Source organism: Meriones unguiculatus (genome assembly GCF_030254825.1).
Source record: "Meriones unguiculatus strain TT.TT164.6M chromosome 13 unlocalized genomic scaffold, Bangor_MerUng_6.1 Chr13_unordered_Scaffold_34, whole genome shotgun sequence".
Taxonomy (NCBI): Eukaryota; Metazoa; Chordata; class Mammalia; order Rodentia; family Muridae; genus Meriones; species Meriones unguiculatus.
Window position 1 is genome coordinate 14711470 of NW_026843646.1, and position 20132 is coordinate 14731601.

At 44.1% G+C, this 20132-nt stretch overlaps 1 pseudogene; it reads left to right on the plus strand.

The window, feature by feature from the left end:
- Positions 1-769: 769 nt before the first annotated feature.
- The window catches only part of LOC132650925 (grainyhead-like protein 2 homolog), a 59401-nt pseudogene continuing 40038 nt past the window's right edge, over positions 770-20132 (plus strand).

Below are 20132 nucleotides of genomic sequence, written 5' to 3' on the forward strand. Positions count from 1 at the left end.
AGAAGAGTCTAGGCTGGCTAGGTGCATATGGGCAGATATTTGCATGTAGGGTAGATGAAATGAAGACACAGCATTCAGCAAACTGCTTTGAACTCCTCAGGGATCATAGAAAGCAGAGGTGATCCGAGAAAGAGGGGGAAATAGAATTCAGCCTGAGGCTAGACCAGCCAGCCTATCCCAGGGAGTCTGGAGAGCATGAGGTGGGTTTTCCTGCACCATTCTGCTCCCAGCAATAAGGAATCTTCCTGCAGTGCTGAGGTACCAGTTTCATCATTGGAGATAAGCAAATTGGGTTTTTCTGTGTAGCCCAACATGCCCATAACAGTACACAGCACCCATGCTGATCTCTATTGACTCCATGGGGAGTCTAATGGGATGACAGGGAATAGCTACATACCATAAGGAAATAGATACCTACTCTGTAAGGGAATCACTACATACTGTATGAGGGAATAGACGCATACTATAAGGGAATAGATAACATATTGTGTAAGGAGTGACCATAGGACAGAGCCCAAAGTGGTCAGGTGATGACAGCCGAGTGAGATTAATGCAACGCTCTGGAGTACTAAGATAAGTTTTAGAAATGTCCTTCTTTGGCATGGGGGTGCCTCAGTGTAGTATGTGCTTAGTGTGTGTTTGATCTCTATCACCATCACTGCTCATGGAAAGCCTTCACTCTACTGCAGTTCCTTTAGTGACATCGCCTGACTGGCAGAATATTTTGCTTCTAAAAATTGTCCCTGTGTGTGTATGGGGGAGGCGGGGGATGGCTGTCAAAAAAGTGGGAAGTAGGAAGGTGAACAGAAAAAAAGACCTAATAATCAAATCAGATAAAGACATGGTTCACATAGATTTACTCTTAATAAAAAGACGTGAGTAAATTTTTTTTCAGCCGTAGAATTCTGTAAGCAGAAATATGTAGCTTGTCACATTGCAAAATAGGCAAATTCAAAACTTTACCATTGACAAATAATGTGTCATCGAGGGACTCTTACTTTAGTGTACAATCATGTGTGCGTGCATGGGTGCATATGTATGTGTGTGGCGTGTGAGTGTTTTGAGCCAGGGTCTCATGTACTGGCCAAGGCTGGTCTCTGTTACAAGGATGACCCGGAACTCTAGATCCTCTTGTCTTTACCTCCCAAGTGCAGGGATTAGAGGCCTGTGCCTCTCCTCTTGGCTACCACCCTGCTAAGCCCTTTTTCTCTTTCACTGTCATAGCTGACTACAAGGAGAGCTTCAACACCATTGGAAACATTGAAGAGATCGCGTACAATGCTGTTTCCTTTACCTGGGATGTGAATGAAGAGGCAAAGGTTAGTGAAACCTACCATGACTCTTAATGAATGAAGACTCTTGTTCAAAACCCTGTGTAGTGTTTTCCTAGAAACTTGAGTCAAAAAGAAGAAAATGAGCGTGGTCCCTTTCTTATTTTATTTATTTATTTAGTTATTTGTTTATCTATCATCTCTGTATCTATCTATGTATCTGTATGCATGTATGTATCTGTCTGTCTATTTTGGTTTTTAAAGACTGAGTTTCTTTGTGTAACAGCCTTGGTTCTCCTGGAACTCTCTTTGTAGACCAGGCCAGCCTTGAATTCACAAAGATTCAACTGCCTCTTCCTCCCAAGCACTGGGGCGCTGCTATATTCCCTTTTAGAGGATTCATGCCTTTCTCCTTTTGTTGTGGGGTGTGAGCTTCTGCTCTGAAAAAATGTGATGAGCCGCCATGTTGCCCCTCCTCAGTTCTTCAGGCCACATGTTCCAGTCTAGAACTTGCATCTAACACTTGGATTCTTGTAAGCCCCCCAGCTTCTCTATGCCACCATCAGGAAGCTTGTATCTTCACAGTGAGCGACATACAGCTTCAGTAGGTGAAGGAGCAGAGCTCCAGAAGTAGGGCTTCCAATCACCTTCACCACGATGACTTTGAAACACTTCTTTGTTGACTGACCCTCTTCTGTTTCTTTGGGTGTAAGTGTAGCTGAGACGTGCAGGGGTAAGTAATGTCTCTGACAAACAGGCATCAAGGACAGATGCCTGCCCTACCTTGGTTTGGATAAGGAAGTGTTTCCACAGATAGCCCTGTTTGCTCACAGGTCTGTTTTGAAGGCCCCAAAGCTCATTCTGGGTCTCAGTGTCTTATTCTTCAGCCTCATTTTGCACTTAAAGGATGTTTCAGATAAAACCTAAGCTTGTTTTCTGCTTCAGTTGTGTACCTGTGTACCGGCTGGAGAGTGTTAGAAGACTTTGTCTTTCATCTCAGGAGGAGGTCAATGTAAACAAGGCTGTCAATGCTTCATTGTCCTCAGCGGGAAGGCTGGGTGAGAGAGGAAACTGGCTGGGAGTTTGCAAGCAGGCTTTCCAGAAGAAAATGAATTGCTCAGTGTCTCATTCCACTCATGTATAAAACAATGTAGGTGAAACTGGCTTTAGGCCCAAGAAAGCTGACCCAAATGGGCATTCAGTGACAAGTCAGCAGTGCAGCCTGGAGAATGTTCCAGAGAAGGGAACAGGCCCTACTACAAGATGCTTCACACAGAACTTCAGGCAAAATGTGTCTCTAGCATGCCTGCACACAGCATGTGCTCTTGGTTGCCTGAGACCTCTCCAACTCTCTCCTCACTCCTGAGACTGTCACAGCTTACTGAGGTTGTCTGCGCCATTCCACGGCTCCTGCCGCCTATCTTTCTTTAGCCTGTGCTGGCCCCTGCTCTTTCTGTTTCTCTTTGGGGCTAGACTATTGCACAAAGGGGGTTTGTGTTAGGGCACAGTACTGGGATGTGCTGGAATCTCTGGCAGTCAAAACAAATGTCTCTACAGGCATCTTACTAGGCTTTGGGGGATATTGATCCAGCAAGGGATCCAGTAACCAATCAGCAGTGTGACCAGGGGGAGGCCATATCCACTTCATGGTTACTGAGAAGAAAAATGGGATTTTGCCACAGAAGATGTCCTAGAGTGTTAAAGCTAGCTCTAAACATGCACCACAGTCCTCTCTGTATTTTCAGTATTACAGTCTGCTATAATGGATGGTAGAGACAAGTGAGTTAAGGGCTGTTTCAGTAGGGACCTTTGAAAGAGAAGTGGACATCCCAAGAGACAGGTTCCATGGAAGCTGATGGAATAGTTGATTTGGGGCTACACTAGCTGATCTTGCAGCCAGTTCATTCTACACCACTCACTTGCCATATACAAGTGCTCACTTTATGTATGCATGGATGGATACATGTATGTCTGTGTGCATGAGTGTGCACATGTGTGCCTGTCTGTATGTGAGTTTGCACATATGTGCACAGGTATACTTCTAGGCACACATACTGGTTTTCTGTACACATTGGCAAATGGTCTTGGGCAATATTTTATGATACTTCCTGCAGCAGTGTTTGTTTTATTTCCTTAATACCTATTTTTAGTGAATGTCTTTTGTTTTAAGTGATAAGTAAGCTTTTTAATGTTACAAATGGTTATTACTGATTTTATAGTAAGTAGACTGCAAAAGAAACACTAGGATAGCAGTTGTGGGAAAGACTGTCAGCTAAACAGGGAGGATTGGTGATATCATACAGAAAATGTTTTCTTTTCGGGGGTTGCTGTTACGTTTATACCCAACAGATATCTGCAGGCTTCAGGAGGGGGTCTCAGCAGCTCAGTCTATATCACAGGATGTTTGGGATTTTTTTTTTGGTGGCCAGAAAACACAGACCAATGGTCCACAAAGCACATGTGTTAATATTGTGCATTTATGAATTATTCTAAATTTTAACATTTTCACCCATGTTTAAAAATAAAGAGTTTTTAGTTTGTTTGTAGCATTTTTTTTGGAGATAGGGTCTCCCTGTGCTGCCTTCTGGGGTGTGGGATTATAGGCCTAAACTATAATACCAGGCTTCATCATTATCATCATCATCACTATTGTTGTTGTTATCACTATTGTTGTTGTTATTATTATTATTATTATTATTATTATTATTATTAGATGCAGGTTTTTTAATTATTTTGATAATTAAGAATTCTAGAGGCACTGGGCCTAAGTTTTCAAGGTTGTAAGTGGCTTTCATGATCAGTGACATTATCCTAGTGCTACTCTGTTCTGGAACTTTCTCTGCCCAGCCCTGGGTATACATTTGAATTTTTATGCACTATGGCATCCACCCGAGGTTCAGGTCTTTGCTAGCTTCCACTGTTGGGAGGTAGCAACACAATGAGATTTAAAATGTTTCTCATGTGTACGTGCCAAGTACTTTACCCACTGGGCCTTCTCCTTAGCCCCTCTTCTAATGTTGTGTTTATTGTTTGTGTGTGCGCACACTCCTGTGTGGTCCTTAAAATTGACCCCAGGACTTCCCATGTGCTAGGCAAGTGCTCTGCTTCTGAGGACCTTACGCAGCCCTGCCTCTTAGCCCTGCATCTGTCTTTCCTCTGGAGCAAGCAGGAGAAAGGAGAGGACACCAACACTGAGTCATTTAGCTTCCTTTAGTAATGGGAACAACATTTGGCCAGGAATGTGCTCAAGTTCTGTGGTGGTCCCAGGCTCTGGCCATGGTCCCAAGCTGGCTGCCTGCTTCAGGCCTAGTGGCTGCAAGGTTCCACCTCTCAGAGCCGGTTTTTCTGGTTGTGCCACAGTGGCTTTCTGGTAGGTGACTCAAGCAGGCTAAACAGTCTTGGACAGGACCTGTTCCCTTCGGGGTCTGTGCAGTCTGGAGGACCATGCACTGTGCATTGTCTCAGGTTCTTGGTGTGTAGATGGTGGAGTTCTGAGTGTCCCCACTGTCCCCACAGGTGGGCATGGGTCCTGGCCAGTGCAGCAGAAGGCACCTGCAGTGAGGTACAGCTGTGGCCTAGACCTGGCACCAGAGTTTCCAGCATTTGTGTTTATTTTTTCTGGGGACAGGGGTGGTTTTTAAGCCAAGCTGTGTGGCCCAGACTGGCTCAGAACTCACAGCAATCCTCTTGTCTCAGCCTTCCAAATGCTGGTATTACAGGCATTGCCGGCTTCCAGCATCTCATGTCCCCTTCCTCAGTTTTATTTGCCGAGCTGTGGAATGGTGGGGAGTCAGGGTAAACACTCCACAGATGCCTGAGGTCCCACCCAGAGGGTTATGATGGGACAGCTTCTGAGCCTTACTTTCTCACATGACTCTCACCTGCAGGGCATTCCGATTTTAAGTTTTAAGTCAAACACTGGTACTAGAAAGCAGGTTTGCCAAGCACAAATCTCCAAGATGGTGATTTTTCACACAAGACTGTTGAGTCATTCAAGAGTAGTGAGCTTGGAGTACTGGTTCAGAGCATCTCTGCGACGGTGACATCACCCACACGGTGCAGCCCTAACTGCAGCTCTTTCTCAGGTTTCCAGGGAGAGTTCAAATGCCCCCTGCCTCTTCAGTGTTGCTCTCTCTTCCATACTGATTCCAAGGTTAACCTAGTCCCTGAGTGCTAGGATGTCTGTCATGGAGACCATACAGGAGACCAGCGTGAGCGTTAGAGTGCTGCAGAATTCCTTGCACTCTTTGCCTTGTTACCATATTAGGAGACCAGCACACTACACCCTTTGTTTTGTGTTTGCGCCTTCCTACTCTAGCAAATGCTAGGATGAGGGAGGTCACCCCTTCCCCAGTCTTTAAAAAAAAATCCCTCTGCAGCCAATATTTTGGAAGAATCTTAATTCAGTAAAAATATTTCTCAATAGGGATCGAGCATAGCAAAAGTCCTCCCTCTTGATTAGTTTCTTTAGGTGTACAGATTTTAGTAGGTTTATCCTATATTATATGTCTATATGAGTGCAATCCCTATCCAGAAAAGCAAAGAGGATGAACATCAGAAGAAGGAGAAAAAGAGACCTCTGAAAGGCTCTGCCCTGTACACTATCAAAGCAGATACTGAGACTTATTGCCAACCTTTGGGCAGAGTGCAGGGAATCTTATGAAGGAAGTGGGAGACAGTAAGATCTGGAGAGGACAGGAGCTCCACAAGGAGAGCAACATAACCAAAAAATCTGAGCACAGAGGTCTTTCCTGAGATATACTCCAACCAAGGACCATGCATGGAGATAACCTAAGACCCCTACACAGATAATACCCCATGGCAGTTCAGTGTCCAAGTGGGGTTCCATAGTAATAGGAACAGGGACTGTCTCTGACATGAACTGATTGGCCTGCTCTTTGATCATCTCCTCCTGAGTGGGGAGCAGCCTTACCAGGCCACAGAAGAAGACAATGCAGTCACTCCTGATGAGACCTAATAGAATAGGATCAGAAGGAAGGAAAAGAAGACCTCCCCTAAGAGTGGACTTGGGGAGGGGCATGCATGCAGAGGGGGGAGGAAGGGAGGGATTGGGACGGGAGGAGGGAGGGAACCACAGGAAGGATACAAAATAAATAAAGTGTAATTAATAAAGAATTAAAAAATATTTCTCCTTCACCACCACTAAAGACGAGTCTATTACATCTTTCTTTAGAAAAATTTTTGTTTACTGTCTATTATTATTATTAATGTGTCTCTCTGTGTGAGCCTGGGTGCACAGGAGTGAGGACATGCATGTAGAGCTTAGAGGACACTTTCCCAGAGTTGTATCTCTCTTTGTACCTTGTTCTGAGTCAGGGTCTCTTGTCTCTGTCACCCTCCACAGTCCAGGCAGGAGGACATAAACTTCCTGTCTCTGCATCCCATCTCTCAGGAGGACTGTGGGATTACAGACACACCAGCATCCCTAACTCCCTATCTAGGTTGTGGGAACAGGTCTCAGATTGCCAAGCTTGTGTGGCAAGTAGTTTTGCCCACTAAGACATCTTGTTGGCCTTTCTTTTGACAAGTTTTAAAGAAAAACCTGCCAGGCTGTGGTGGTACATGCCTTTAATCCCAGTACTGGGGAGGTAGAGGCAGACTGATGTATTTATGAGTTTGAGGACATCCTGGTTTACAGAGCTAGTTCCAGGAGAGCCAGGGCTAAATGGTGAAACCCCATCTTGAAACAAACAAACAAAAGCAACCTAAAATAATTCAGTAATATTAAGCTGGCATAGTAGGGTATTCTTTGCTGCCTTTGGATTTAGCGTCTCTGCCTGTCAGGGTAGAACAAGGCTTCCTGTTTGATGCTGTCTGTCCTGTTTGCCTGAATACCTTCCACTAGCTGCACTTAAGGACTTGATGTGTCCCACTCATCCCTTTATTATTAGATTACCAGTGAATGTTCTTCCAGTCTCAGGAAGAGAGTTTCAGAAACACGTCTGTATCAACAGATGTTTAGGATGCAACTGGATGTACAGGGCTAAGAGATGTCATGGAGGACATTTCTTTGCATCTCAACTTCCAATTTGCATCCCAGTCCTGCAAGATTAGGTAGATGGAAGGGTGGATGCTACCCTCAGGCTCCTGTCCTACCCATCTTCATGGAAGCAAATCATCCATTACAATGAGACCAAAAAAAAGTGCTATAATTTTCCTTTTCCAATAATTGCAGAGTGCAACTTACATGGGCCCAGGAGGGAAGATGGGCATCAGCTTCACCTCCTCAGCAAAGCGGATTAAATGACTCTTCCTGCTTGGCCACAGGCCCCATGTTTAACATCCTCAGCCCCACAGCAGCCGGCCCCCAGAAAAGCTGGTGTGCTGTTTTAACACTTCAGAGCCCAGAGCTTTCCTTATCCTTATGCCCTGGAGCATTACTTGTTTGTATCATAAAAACCATTGTTAATCCCATCACTCAGGAGGCAGAGGCCAGGTGGATCTCTGTGGTTTGAGTCCAGCCTGGTCCACATAGTGAGTTTCAGGATAGCCAGGACTACACAGAGAAACCCTGTCTTGAAAAACCAAAAAGAACTACCACCACCAACAATAACAAAAGCCCAAACCATTGACCAGAATGGACGTAGCTACTACTTCAGATATTTTGCTCTCTTCAGCTGAGTGCTTGTATGTGTGTAGACTAACTTGACATCAACAATCTCTGCTGAATGTGTGTGTATGTGCCCACTCACACATGCGTGCTCTGAATAGCCTAACATTAGTGGGTCTTTCTACTCTGTACATACTAAAGAGCAGCATTTCCCAAGACTGCAGTTCTGAGGTATTTAACTGGGTTCTTTCTACCTTTACACATTTATTCTCTATCTACTCACCTCTCTAGTTCTTTCTCTGGTATCCTGAAATTTATTTTCACATTTATGGGCTTGTGTTTTTCTTTTATACTTTTTTCCTGTCATGAATAGTAGAGACTTTTTGTTCTTTTCCTTTTGTTCAAAACCATGCAAGAGGCCCAGCATCTAACACACAAACAAAACTAAGATGGAGATTATTTTCAGAGAAGATGAAGGTATGTGCAACTTAAGCAATCAAATAAGCAAACACACTGCAAGTTGTTCTGACCTTCACACACACCCCACAGGAGAGAGAGGAGGAGGAGGAATGGAGAGAGAGAGAGAGGATTTAGAATAAAAAGTTGTCTGTAAGCTTGTACCTGTAGAAACCCATCAGGTGATTGTGGCCATGGCGTGCTGACATTTCCCCTGAGCCCTGCTTCCTTACTAGTCTACTTCTAATTAATGTTAAGTATCTGAGTTTGCTCTAATATTTAAAAGATGTCATCTAAAGCTGAGGCTGTTTTTTGAGGAGTGGTTGTTGAGATGGCTGGCTGATGACAACTGAAGATAAGAGGTCTCCATCCATCTGTAAATCTGTCTCTGAGGAAGACAAAAGCCAATGGGAAGCAGTGCCTAGCAGCACCTGTACTATAGGGCAAGTAGGCAGAGTCAGTGTGTAGAGATCTGAGGACCTGTGTCCTGTAGAGCAACTTCCCTTGTCTCTCCTCCTGTGTGTTGGTTTCTTCCTTCAGGTGCTCCTCTCTCAAGGTGCAGCTAGTGGTGAGCAAGCCCCACCCAGTCCCTGCATGTGAGCCAGGAGTGGACAGTACAGTCCCTCTGAGTTTAAGAGACAACTTGTTAACAGAGCAGGTCTGTGATGGCAGTGACATTTCACTACAAGAAAGCAGTGAAATGGGGAGAACAGAATTTTTTAATCTTGTACAACTTTATAGTTACTTTAGGTGAGTGAGATTATGCTAATTAAAAGCTATCCTTAAACTCAGTACCTATCATGTCTCAGGTTTGCTATTTCTTTTCTTCCTCCTCCTCTTTCATTTTTTCATTTTAATTTTTATTTGGGTGTGTGTGTGTTTGTATGCATTTCCCGTAGAGGCCAAAAGAGGCTGTCAGATTCCCCTTGAACTGGAGTTATAGGCAGTTGTAAACTTCCAAATGAAAGACTCCCAGGAGCCTATCTAGACGGGGAGACCCCGCTTCCCAAGGAACAGCGAGACCAGCCTTCGGATGCAAGCCGCAAGAGGTTTATTTTGATACACGGGTACCCGGGGTGACCAAGCCTATCGGAGGACTTGCGCGCCTCTCGGTTGGGGTGACGGGTTTTTATAGGGCTCGGGAGCAGGAGGCGCGGTTACAGAAGCGAGAAGCATAGTTACAGGGGTCTGATTGGGTGGTTTGAACAAAGCCGTAGTTAAGTCACGTACCCAGAACAGGGAAGGCGGGAAGGCAGATTGTGAGCCGAGTCACGTACCCACCCGGAACCGGGAAGGTGGGAAAGAATGCAGCGAGGTAGCTCTTCCCTCAGGGAACTTACTGCTATACCGCACCTACTCTACATAGTGTTAACAATCGCTGCTCATCTTTTGGTCTCTCATTTCCCCCTTTCCTACGATCATTTGAAGACCCAATCTTGGGTCTTCCAGATATGACCCCTTGTATCTTATAGATTATTTTTTATAATGGGATCTGGGGTCCCTTCAGGGTGGATATAGGGGTAGTAAGCCAAGGAGAACTATTACAGGATCTCTCTAGGCTTTTAGCCCAGTTGCTGCAATATTAGTGTCCATTTCAGCTAAGCAGATGTCCAAGACAATAGCTAATGCCAGGGAGCCCCTTTTGACTTAGCATTTCAGCCTGCTAGGGGGAATTTGGGCGTAGATCCGTCTTCTGGAGCTTCTTCGAGCTGACCGTTGGACCGTAGGCATCAGGGGCTAGGAAGGCTGAAATGCCAGTCAAAGGCTGGGCAATGGGGAAGTCCCAAGCATCTGGTTCATTGATCCACCCGAAGAGGCAGGGAGCAATCATGTCAGTTTCCAGGAAGTCCAGATCTCAGCTTGCAGTCCACAGCTGATCCCGGACAGAGTTAAACAGGTGAAGATCTGCTGAGACAAATTCAGACTGGAGAGAGAAGTTAAAATTTGTCTATTAAATGGGAAAGATCAGGGAAAATCTCATCTGCGATCCTTTTGAGCTATGCCAGATCCAGGTCACATCCTGAAACTCACATGAAATTTTAGTACACAAAAGGAAATATACATAATTTTAAATACTCAGAAAAGTAACATCTCAGCAAATCAAACATTTTGAGAGTAACAGGTAAAACTGCATCCCACTGAATGAGTATCAGTTAGCTGTTTGTTTTATAACCTTTATACACAACCTAAGTGTGTCCACAGTAACATTTTTTTTGTGGGCATAGCTGTTTGTAATTAGTCACGAATGAAGCTTGGCCATTCTTATACACTCAGCATATACTTTTAGTTTTCACTTTTACTTTTATGTTTACACTGGAAAGTTAGGCAGAAATACATTACTGGCTTTTAGTGCTAAACCCTGGATGCTTGGACTTTCCTTAACAAAGCAACTAGAAGGAATAGGTTTAGGATATTTCTGTGTCAAAATCTACCCCAGAAATGGCAGATATTAAGAATACCATACTAAAAGCTATGACTTTTGGGTCAGATACACACATTAAACAGATGTTTTTAAAATAACAAGAAGCACCTTTAGTCTATCTTCAGAAGCCAACAAAGGAAATTAAAATCTTAACCTGGTGACTGAATAATAAGCAGTTATTGCTCCATCAACTTATCAGAACTCTATTGATCAATGTCAACACTCTGAACTTTTAAAATTTTATAACATAAGCACAACAGTAGCAAAGGGGGGAGAAATTTAAAATATTTCCCATTTTTAATCTGCTTTAATTATATCTTAAAAAAAACTACTTAGACTCTCCAATCTTTTGAATTTATCAACCCTGAAACATTTTTTTAAACTAAATAATAACACTCTAGATTTTTACAACCTAAACTCCTATATTCTCAGACTCTATATAAGCTCCACTTATTTATCATAAGACATGAGTCCTGTGAGCAAGGCAAACCTGTCTTTTTTTCTAAATAAGGTATCTAGTACTCTGTGGTTCTAGCTAATGAGTTGATCAATGAGCTAACAGTCGATCTAATTGTCTTTTCTCTAGCTGCAAAGCTACCGTAAGCTTAGCATAGCCGTCAAGGTGTTCAGAGACCTGAGAAGGATAAATTATAAGCTAAATAAATACCAATCCACGTGCCAATCAAAATGACAGGGATGACTAGTTAGCCCATTACCTAGGCAGTGTCCCTGGCTCCTGTGTTTCAGCATCCTGAACAGACGCAGTTCTGCCAGGCACATAAGATGAGAGACTGTTTCTGTGGAGAAAGAAACGAGAGAATGGCCTCACCTCGCCCTTAGCAATGTGAAACATTGACTCCAGGTGTCCACAGTTTTGGCTGGGCCCTAACAGTAGGCCAGTTGAGGCAGTATTGCCCAGTGGTTAGCATACCACAATCCAGAGTAGCATTCATCTGTCGTTGTGCCCAAATCTTCTCAGAGACCTTGGGGGACCTACTGCCAGGATTGCGGGACTTCCTGTCACAATAAGCTTACACATGTTAAAATGCCTAATTCAGATTTCTGACAAGCTTGAGGGCCAGCATATCCGAGTTACTCTGTTTTTATCATCTGCTCTAAACTGTGTCCTATAAAACAGAATGCTATGATCTCAAATTCTAGCATATTTTCGAGATGCATGTCCTAGAAGTATATATTTTAAGACAAATAGACAAGAGACTAGGTAAGGCTCAACTGCAGTATTTAGCATGACTTTAAATCTGTTCTTTCTGAACTAAAATCAAAGCAAACCTTTTAATCGGATACAGTTTATAGAGAGGCTAGCTAATCTTGATGCTCCTACCACTTGCATTAAAATTGAACATTAAAAAGCTTTGCATTTAGCACTAATGACTAAACATATCTCCGGACCAGCATGGCGGCTGGCCACGTGTAACCGAACTGAGCTGGAATCCTTAAACAAACATGGCAGCCAAACTACAGCTTTACGAGCTCTCCATTGCTGAACCATCATGGCGGCTGGCCATGTGCTAGCATTAGCACAGGCTGTGACTGACAATACCAAACATGGCCATTAGGTGCTGATGATACAGCAAACACTTCGGAGCTTCCATAATCCCCCACAATCAAAAGTTCCCAGTAATCGAACAAGCTTTAGAACCAACTACATAACAGAACAATTTTAAACTGTAATTATTTTAGCCATACCAAACCTATCAGCTAAAATTTTTTCCTTAAAAGAGCATAAAAAAACATTTTGTAATGAGGAATCACCAGCCTTTTAAATGAAGTATAACATTTTAAAATACAGTTTTTCTTTAAATCATATTAACTCTCTGGCTTTTTATAACACATCCACTAACCTTCTGCAACATGCTATATACATTTAGATTTCTAGCTTTTCTTTTCTGGCTTAACCAGACATGCTTACTTTTTTGCTCTCTTTCTTGCTTTTTAGACAACATAAAAACTCTCACTAAAATCCTTTCCATTCTGACATGATCCTGCCGAAGCCCAGAGTCTACGTACGATTTGCTTTTTATAGGCAAAGCAAAAGCAAGTTACATTACTATAAAGAGGAGTTCTGAAACTGCCAAATTTTTTTTTAAAATAACTTTCCTGCATCTGATAACATAAAGGTAACAACCAAACTCTAAGGAACTTAGAACAAGCTTTAAGGAACTTGGTGAAACTTCCCCTTTTCTTTGTCTCAAGATAAAGAACAGGGTGTAAACATGTTTTTTTTATAAACAAAGCAGCTTATCAAACAAACAGCTCTCCATAAGATACATTTCAAAAACTGCAATTTTCTCAGTCATAGTCATACCCAAATGTCTGATAAACTTTAAACAATTTTTTAAAACCCGTTTTTGCAATATTAAAACAAAGTGCCCCTTTTGTAGAAGTCACAAGGCATAAACATAATCTTTAAAATTAAAACCAGATTTTAAAACCAGAATTTACCAGTGCAAGCAATTTAATTTTTAAAACCAATACCAATTTAAAATAAGCTATCCTTTTAACCTAGAAGGAAATGAGAATTATTTGACCAAGGTTTTTCTTTTTTTTTTTTTTTTTATCCATACCAAGATGGTGGTTACATTATAAAATCACATGGTGAAGTCAAGATGGCGGCGAGACACTGAGACACTTTAGACCACGTGGCAGCCTATACAATATGCGCTTATGGATCTAATAAGGTGCATAGGCACACATTTTAAACAAATTTCGTGAGGCCTTTCAGAACAGAAAACAAAAGGTAGACAGACAAACAACACTCACTACACTTATGACAAAAATCAGGCAGACAGAAGACAACACAAACCGCGCGGTACGAGATCGGTGCCAAAGCGAACACAAAAATTCAGATGGAGACCTTGTCGGAGGTCCGGTTCCTCCGTCTCCCAGATGAAGCACGTAGCCTTCTCTCAGGGGCGTCGCCCCAAAGAGTCCCACTCGGCTCGTGTTTCCAGACAGGAGGGAACCCAAGAAGGGTTACCTTTCAGACGGGGAAGCAAATGATTCCCCTACCAGGCACTCCTGAGACGTCTCCCAGGAGGCACGGAAAAGAAGTCCAAGCCCGTCGGCTCCTTCTAGTTTCCGTCTGATACAGATGACCTGGCCAAGTCCAGACCACAGGGGGACTCGAACCCCCTGGAAATGAACTCACACAAAGACAGACCGTTCTGTGAGACACAAGACTCACAGAACAAGAAGCCGGCAGGTCTTACCTCCCGACGCTGGGTCGGTGGTCCCTGGGCGGGGGTCTCAGATCTTGGTGGGACCTCCAAATGAAAGACTCCCAGGAGCCTATCTAGACGGGGAGACCCCGCTTCCCAAGGAACAGCGAGACCAGCCTTCGGATGCAAGCCGCAAGAGGTTTATTTTGATACACGGGTACCCGGGGTGACCAAGCCTATCGGAGGACTTGCGCGCCTCTCGGTTGGGGTGACGGGTTTTTATAGGGCTCGGGAGCATGAGGCGCGGTTACAGAAGCGAGAAGCATAGTTACAGGGGTCTGATTGGGTGGTTTGAACAAAGCCGTAGTTAAGTCACGTACCCAGAACAGGGAAGGCGGGAAGGTAGATTGTGAGTCGAGTCACGTACCCGGAACAGGGAAGGCGGGAAGGCAGATTGTGAGTCGAGTCACGTACCCAGAACAGGGAAGGCGGGAAGGCAGATTGTGAGCCGAGTCACGTACCCACCCGGAACCGGGAAGGCGGGAAAGAATGCAGCGAGGTAGCTCTTCCCTCAGGGAACTTACTGCTATACCGCGCCTACTCTACATAGTGTTAACAATCGCTGCTTATCTTTTGGTCTCTCACAAACATGGGTGCTAGGAACCAAGTTTGGATCCTCTGGAAGAGCACTGAATGCACTTAATTGCTGAATCATTTTTCCAGCCTCATCTAGCTGTCTCTTTTCCAGTATTTCTTTTTTCATCTGAGATGTCTAACAGGTGCTGTTGTTGAGTCAAGCTTTCATGTAGCAGAGGCTGGCTGTGATCTCTTGATAATCCTGCCACCATTGCCCAGTGCTGGAATTACAGGCTTGTGCAATCACACCCTGCTTTATTGGTGCTCTGTGCCAAGTACAGGGCTCTTAGAAAGCTAAACTTCTGAGTCTGGAGATGACTTAGTGGTTAAGAGCACTAGTCTTGTAGAGGACCCAAGTTCTATTTCCAGCACTCACATGGTGGCTCACAACCATCTGTGACTCCAGCTTTGAAGGGTCTGATGCTTCTAAACTCATAGAGCCTGGGCCATGCAAATGGTATACATACATACATACATACATACACACACACACCACGCACACACACGCAAAACACTTCTGTTCATAGAATAAAATGCATAAATCTGAAAAGTAATTTACAAAAATCTAAATTTGGTAGTCATGGTGTACCTTCCTAGGGCATGCTTCTAAATGGACTCTCCCTTGAACTCTTCCTTGAACTCCTGGACACCAGAGGAGGGGACAAGATGTGCAAACATTGGTTTTCAGAATGCACAGAGAGAAAGAATGGACTGCCTAAAGGATGCCATAGTTCCGGGTGAGCAAGGTTCATAACTTTGCTGGTTCCCTACCCCACAGCATCAACAGGAAGTTGATGCCTTTTCTTAGGGAGCTTCTATGGCAGTTAAAAGATAAAGCCGTTTGTGCAGAAGTTACCATTCACTTAGACTAAGTTAGTATTTTGCTTAACTTAGGCCGATTTTAAGCAGGTTATCTGATAGAGAATATTATAGGGCATCCCATGGTCTCAAAAGTAAAGAGAGCACTGGGAGAGGCTCCTGGGAGAGGTCTCAGAAGGATTGAGTTACACACAGCCGAGCAGGGCAAATGGCGTTTTTATGGGTTTGCTGGGGCGTGGTGTGGGCGGAGGGAGCTTTAAAAGGGAAAGACAAACATTTGCTGGAATCTGTGGTATTGAACTTAAACAAAGCCTTGCCTTCGTTCCTCTTTTATAAGGTAAGGGCTGACAGGAAAACTGGAGCTAATGCTTGTGAACAAGGAGTAATCTTTGGATGGCATCTCACCGAAGATATCAGTTGATCTTTTGTTAGTGTGGAGCAGCCATGGTCTCTGCCCTGCATTCTACTTACAGCTCTGAACTTCACAGCTATAAACTATTGTGTTGTGCAGAGAATTGGATTACACACTTGGATTTCATGACATAATGGTGTGTGCCTGTGTGCACAATGACTAATATTTGTTCAGCAATTACTATATATCAGGCACCCTGCTAGGCCTTTATACGTATTATCCAATTATTCGTGATTCTAACCAGGTGACAGCTTTCATCTGAGGAGTGAGTTGAAGTTAGTAGCTTACCTCAGTAACACAGCAAATTCACAACAGAGCCAAGCAAGTCTAGGCTGAGCACAGTCCTTCCATAGTGCTGGTCTATGTTGGGAGGACTGTGAAGGGACATCTCCACTCTCATGGCCAGGGAGACAAGGGTGTATTTGAGGCAGCAGATGAGATACCAGTTTTGAGAGATGGGATTCCTGGCCAGGCACAGGTCCTGCTCTCAGAGAAGCTAAGACAGGCCTGGAACTAAGGTGAACTTCCAAGACTCTTGCCTCCACCTCCCAGCACTGGTATCACAGGCAGGAACCACTGAGGCATGGCTTTTTCTTCTCCACTTTCAGCTGGAGAAAACAACTTAAGCAGCAAATTTATGTTCCTGTGTACAGTTGTATACAAAAACCACACAGACATTCACACTGGCATTGGTTATAAACTAAAAGCTGGAAACAGCCTAATTGGGGGGGGGATTTCTCATGCTATATGTAAGCATTTTTAAAGAGACACAGCTATCAGATTTCATCATTATGTGGGAAAAGTGAGAATTGGGAATATGTGTTCTCTTCTGCCCTTTGAGAATAGGACAGAACTCACATTTGCATAGTACACTGAGGTACTTGACTGGGGAGCAAGGGCGGGAGAGTGTTTGCAGTTTTGCTTTTGGTGCCTTTTGAGTTTTGTATTGGATTGGAGCATTACAAAGTTTTTAGATCTGGGGATGTGGCTAAGTTGCTAGGTTGCTCACCTGGTATGTGCAAAGCCCAGGTTTTGATCACCAGCCACACACATACCAGGGATATATGAGGCCCTATCCAGAGAGGGTGTGATAGAGAGAAAGAGAGGACAAGAAAGCAAAACCACCAAAAAGTTGACTGAATTTACACTTAAATTCCCACAACAGGGAGCTTGTCAATGTGTGAAGCAGTCACTGTTAGGCAGTGTCCAAGGCCCTCCTCATCCTAGTATGCTGCTGTGTAAGATCCAATGGGGTGGCAGAGCTGAACAGTGAAAATTGGAGATGAATGGAGTCTCTGGCCTAGACATCCCTCCTGCTAAGTTCTGTGGAGAAGTAGACTTAATGATTTTTTTTTGAGACAGGGTTTCTCTGTGTTGTTCTGGCTGTCTTGGAATTCACTATTTAGACTGGGATGTCCTTGAACTAAAAATCCCACCTTCCTCTGCGTCCCAGTGCTGGGATTAAAGGCATGCACCACCAGTCAGCCGATTTGATATTTTAAAAATAAATTTACCTTGATTTAATGTTTGTTTAATCATTGAGGCTTAGAAACTGGAGTCATCTGAGGTTGGCTTTACAAACTCCCTGAGGAAAAATCTGGCCAGGATAGGGTAGTGTCCCCCTGAAAGAGCAGGGTTGGGGGCCCCTGTGGTGCAGTAGAGCTACCTGAGCAGTGCACAGGGGTGGTCTGCTTGACTGCTCTGGCTCTGAGGAAGAACAGTTACAAAGATGAGCATCATGGAGGTTGGCTGTGGGCTGTGTGGTGGGTGGCGAGGTTGGGGAAGCTCCTTACTTTTGCTTGCATGGTTCCTTTCCGGTTGAAAAGTATGGCCTCATTTAAATACCATAGCACCAAAGTGGGGATTATTAGAGCTTCTCAAAAGACAGGGTCTGCAAGAAGGAGGGCTGGCTGAAGGAGCTTCCTTCTGCTCCTTCCTTCCTTCCTTCCTTCCTTCCTTCCTTCCTTCCTTCCCTCCCTCTCCCCTTCTCTTTCTTTCTTTTTTCATTCTTTCGTTCTCTCTCTCTCTCTGTTTTTGTTCAAGACTTTCACCCTGCTCTCAGCTGTAGAGAAAGCTGGCATCTTCTAACCCCCTCACTGCAGGTGACACCACTTACCACTTGCTTTGGAGGCTGTAGCCGAAGCCTCTGGCTCCCTGGGGAGCCCTGTGCCCTTTCACTACCAGCCTGCCTGGCCCAGGTTTGTCTTACATTTTTAATGTTTCACCTACTCTGGAAGGGTGTGAACCCTGCCACTCCGGAGCCCCACTGCTTTTCTCAGGTCTCACTGGGCCTCTTACTGGGTACTGTGGCCCACACCTACTTGTCCCACTTGACCCATGACACACGGGCCCCAGGGCAGCTTCGGCGCTGATTCCAGGGATCTCCGCATCCTGCAGCCTTTGTTCTCACCCCTGATTCCTACAGGGAGCCTTCCCAGTTAAGCTCTTTACTTCTTTGCAAGTTCTCATAGCAAGTATGGTTTGTATTGTTCAACTAATTATGCTTGTTCCACAACACTGACTAGAACTGGGCATGAGCAGTGCTCTTGTCCCGGGAGCAGGGCCTGCTGTTAGAGAGCCTCTGTGCTTCTCATCTGTAGCCCTTCCAAGGGTGTGAGCATGTGTGGATAGGGAGGTGGTTTGCTGGACGGACAGACAGACAATCATGCTGACTATGTTGTTGGTCTTATCGTAGCTATACTGCTACCTCAGTCACTAGGTAGGTAAATGGGCACGCAGACGCGCTGTCAGGTAGCTTCAGAGGGTATATCCGGTCAGCAGTGACCCACTGTGTGGTCTTGACAACTTCAGCTACTCTGTCAGTCTCAGCTTCTAGGTACTATTATGAAAGCACGATTGTGCATAAAGGAAAAATGCATATTTGGAAAAAAAATTATGTTTCTTAACTCATTGAGTAAATACTTGATGAGGAACCTAAGCCTGGCAGAATGAAGCTGACCTGAGACAGAGAAATGGCCTTTTGGGCTTTTGCCCTCATGGAACAGGTAACTAAACACATTAAATTCAAATACTTCTTCAGTGTATGAAGAAAACAGAAAAGAGAAATGCAGTCAAGTATGCCTCTGGATGGGAAGGAGAGAAAAGTAACTCTGGCTTGTGTGTCTGAAGAGTTAGTATTGAACTGAAGTCTCAAAGGGGGCGGGGTAGTCGTCCAGTCGTCCAGTGTGGATCTGCAGAGACAGCAGACCAAAGTGCCCTGAAATGGACCAGATTTGACGTGCTCTGAAAACAACAACAGAAAACACACTGGTGGTGGAAAAACAGAAAAACCATGGCAGGGTAGAATGTGAGAGCAACTCAAATGTTCATCTGTGTATTCAGACGCACTTGTAGCATGTGTAAAAAATAAAATACATTGTAAGAATGAAAGATAAAACAAACAAAAAAAAGAAATACAGTAATCATATCTACAAGTGCTGTATAATCGGAGGCTTCAGGAAATCCTGAACAAAACAGCAAAGGGGCCTGAGAGCAGGTGTGGGGGCTGGTCTTGCCTTGCTATCCTCACCTCTGAGCACACTGCCAGCACAGGAGGATGCTTGTCACTGCTGGGTGAGTCACAGCGTGAAGTGAGCGATAGCTCACATTTTATTATGTTCTTGCTTGGCTAGAGTTTACTCTTACTTTTTTGCCTGTTTCATTTGTCATTCCATCTGCACTCATGTGGAAGAAAAATGACAAAATGTAAGGAAACTATCTAAAGGTCTTTAATAAGAACCAAGAACTAATCCCAGCACCTGGGAGGCAGAGGCAGAGGCAGAGGAAGAGGCAGGAGGATCTCTGAGTTCAGGACAGAGAACTATCTATCTAGTGTGTTCCAGGACAGCTAGAGCCACATAGTGAGATCCTGCCTAAGGAAGGAGAAGGGGAGAGAAGAAGGAGGAGGGGTGGGAGAAGGAGAGAGGGAAAAAGGGAAAGAAGGAGGGGGAGGAGAGGGAGAAAGAAGAAAAAAGAGGAGAGAAATTGGCACCAACACACTTACTTATTTATATAATATTCATGAAGGGAGAATGGGTTCTAGTGTTAAACTTATTTCTGGGTGCACACCCTACCTGTGGTTATTGCAATAAACCTGTGTGATTCTTTAGATGAGTTCTTTAGGATCCTGAGTATTAGGAAATACATTAATATATAAATAGCCTTTAGCCAGAAAGATAGTACAAGTACAAAATTCAATTTGTATGAAGTCAAATAAATCCATGACACTGAATCATGGTTGTGAGGATTTAGTTTTAAATCTTAAATTGCTTTCTAAATTAAATCAATTAAAGATAGGGTTGACTGTTTCTATTGGAAAGCCCAAGAAACAGTGGAAATTAATAATGAGATCATGGGATCAATGGAA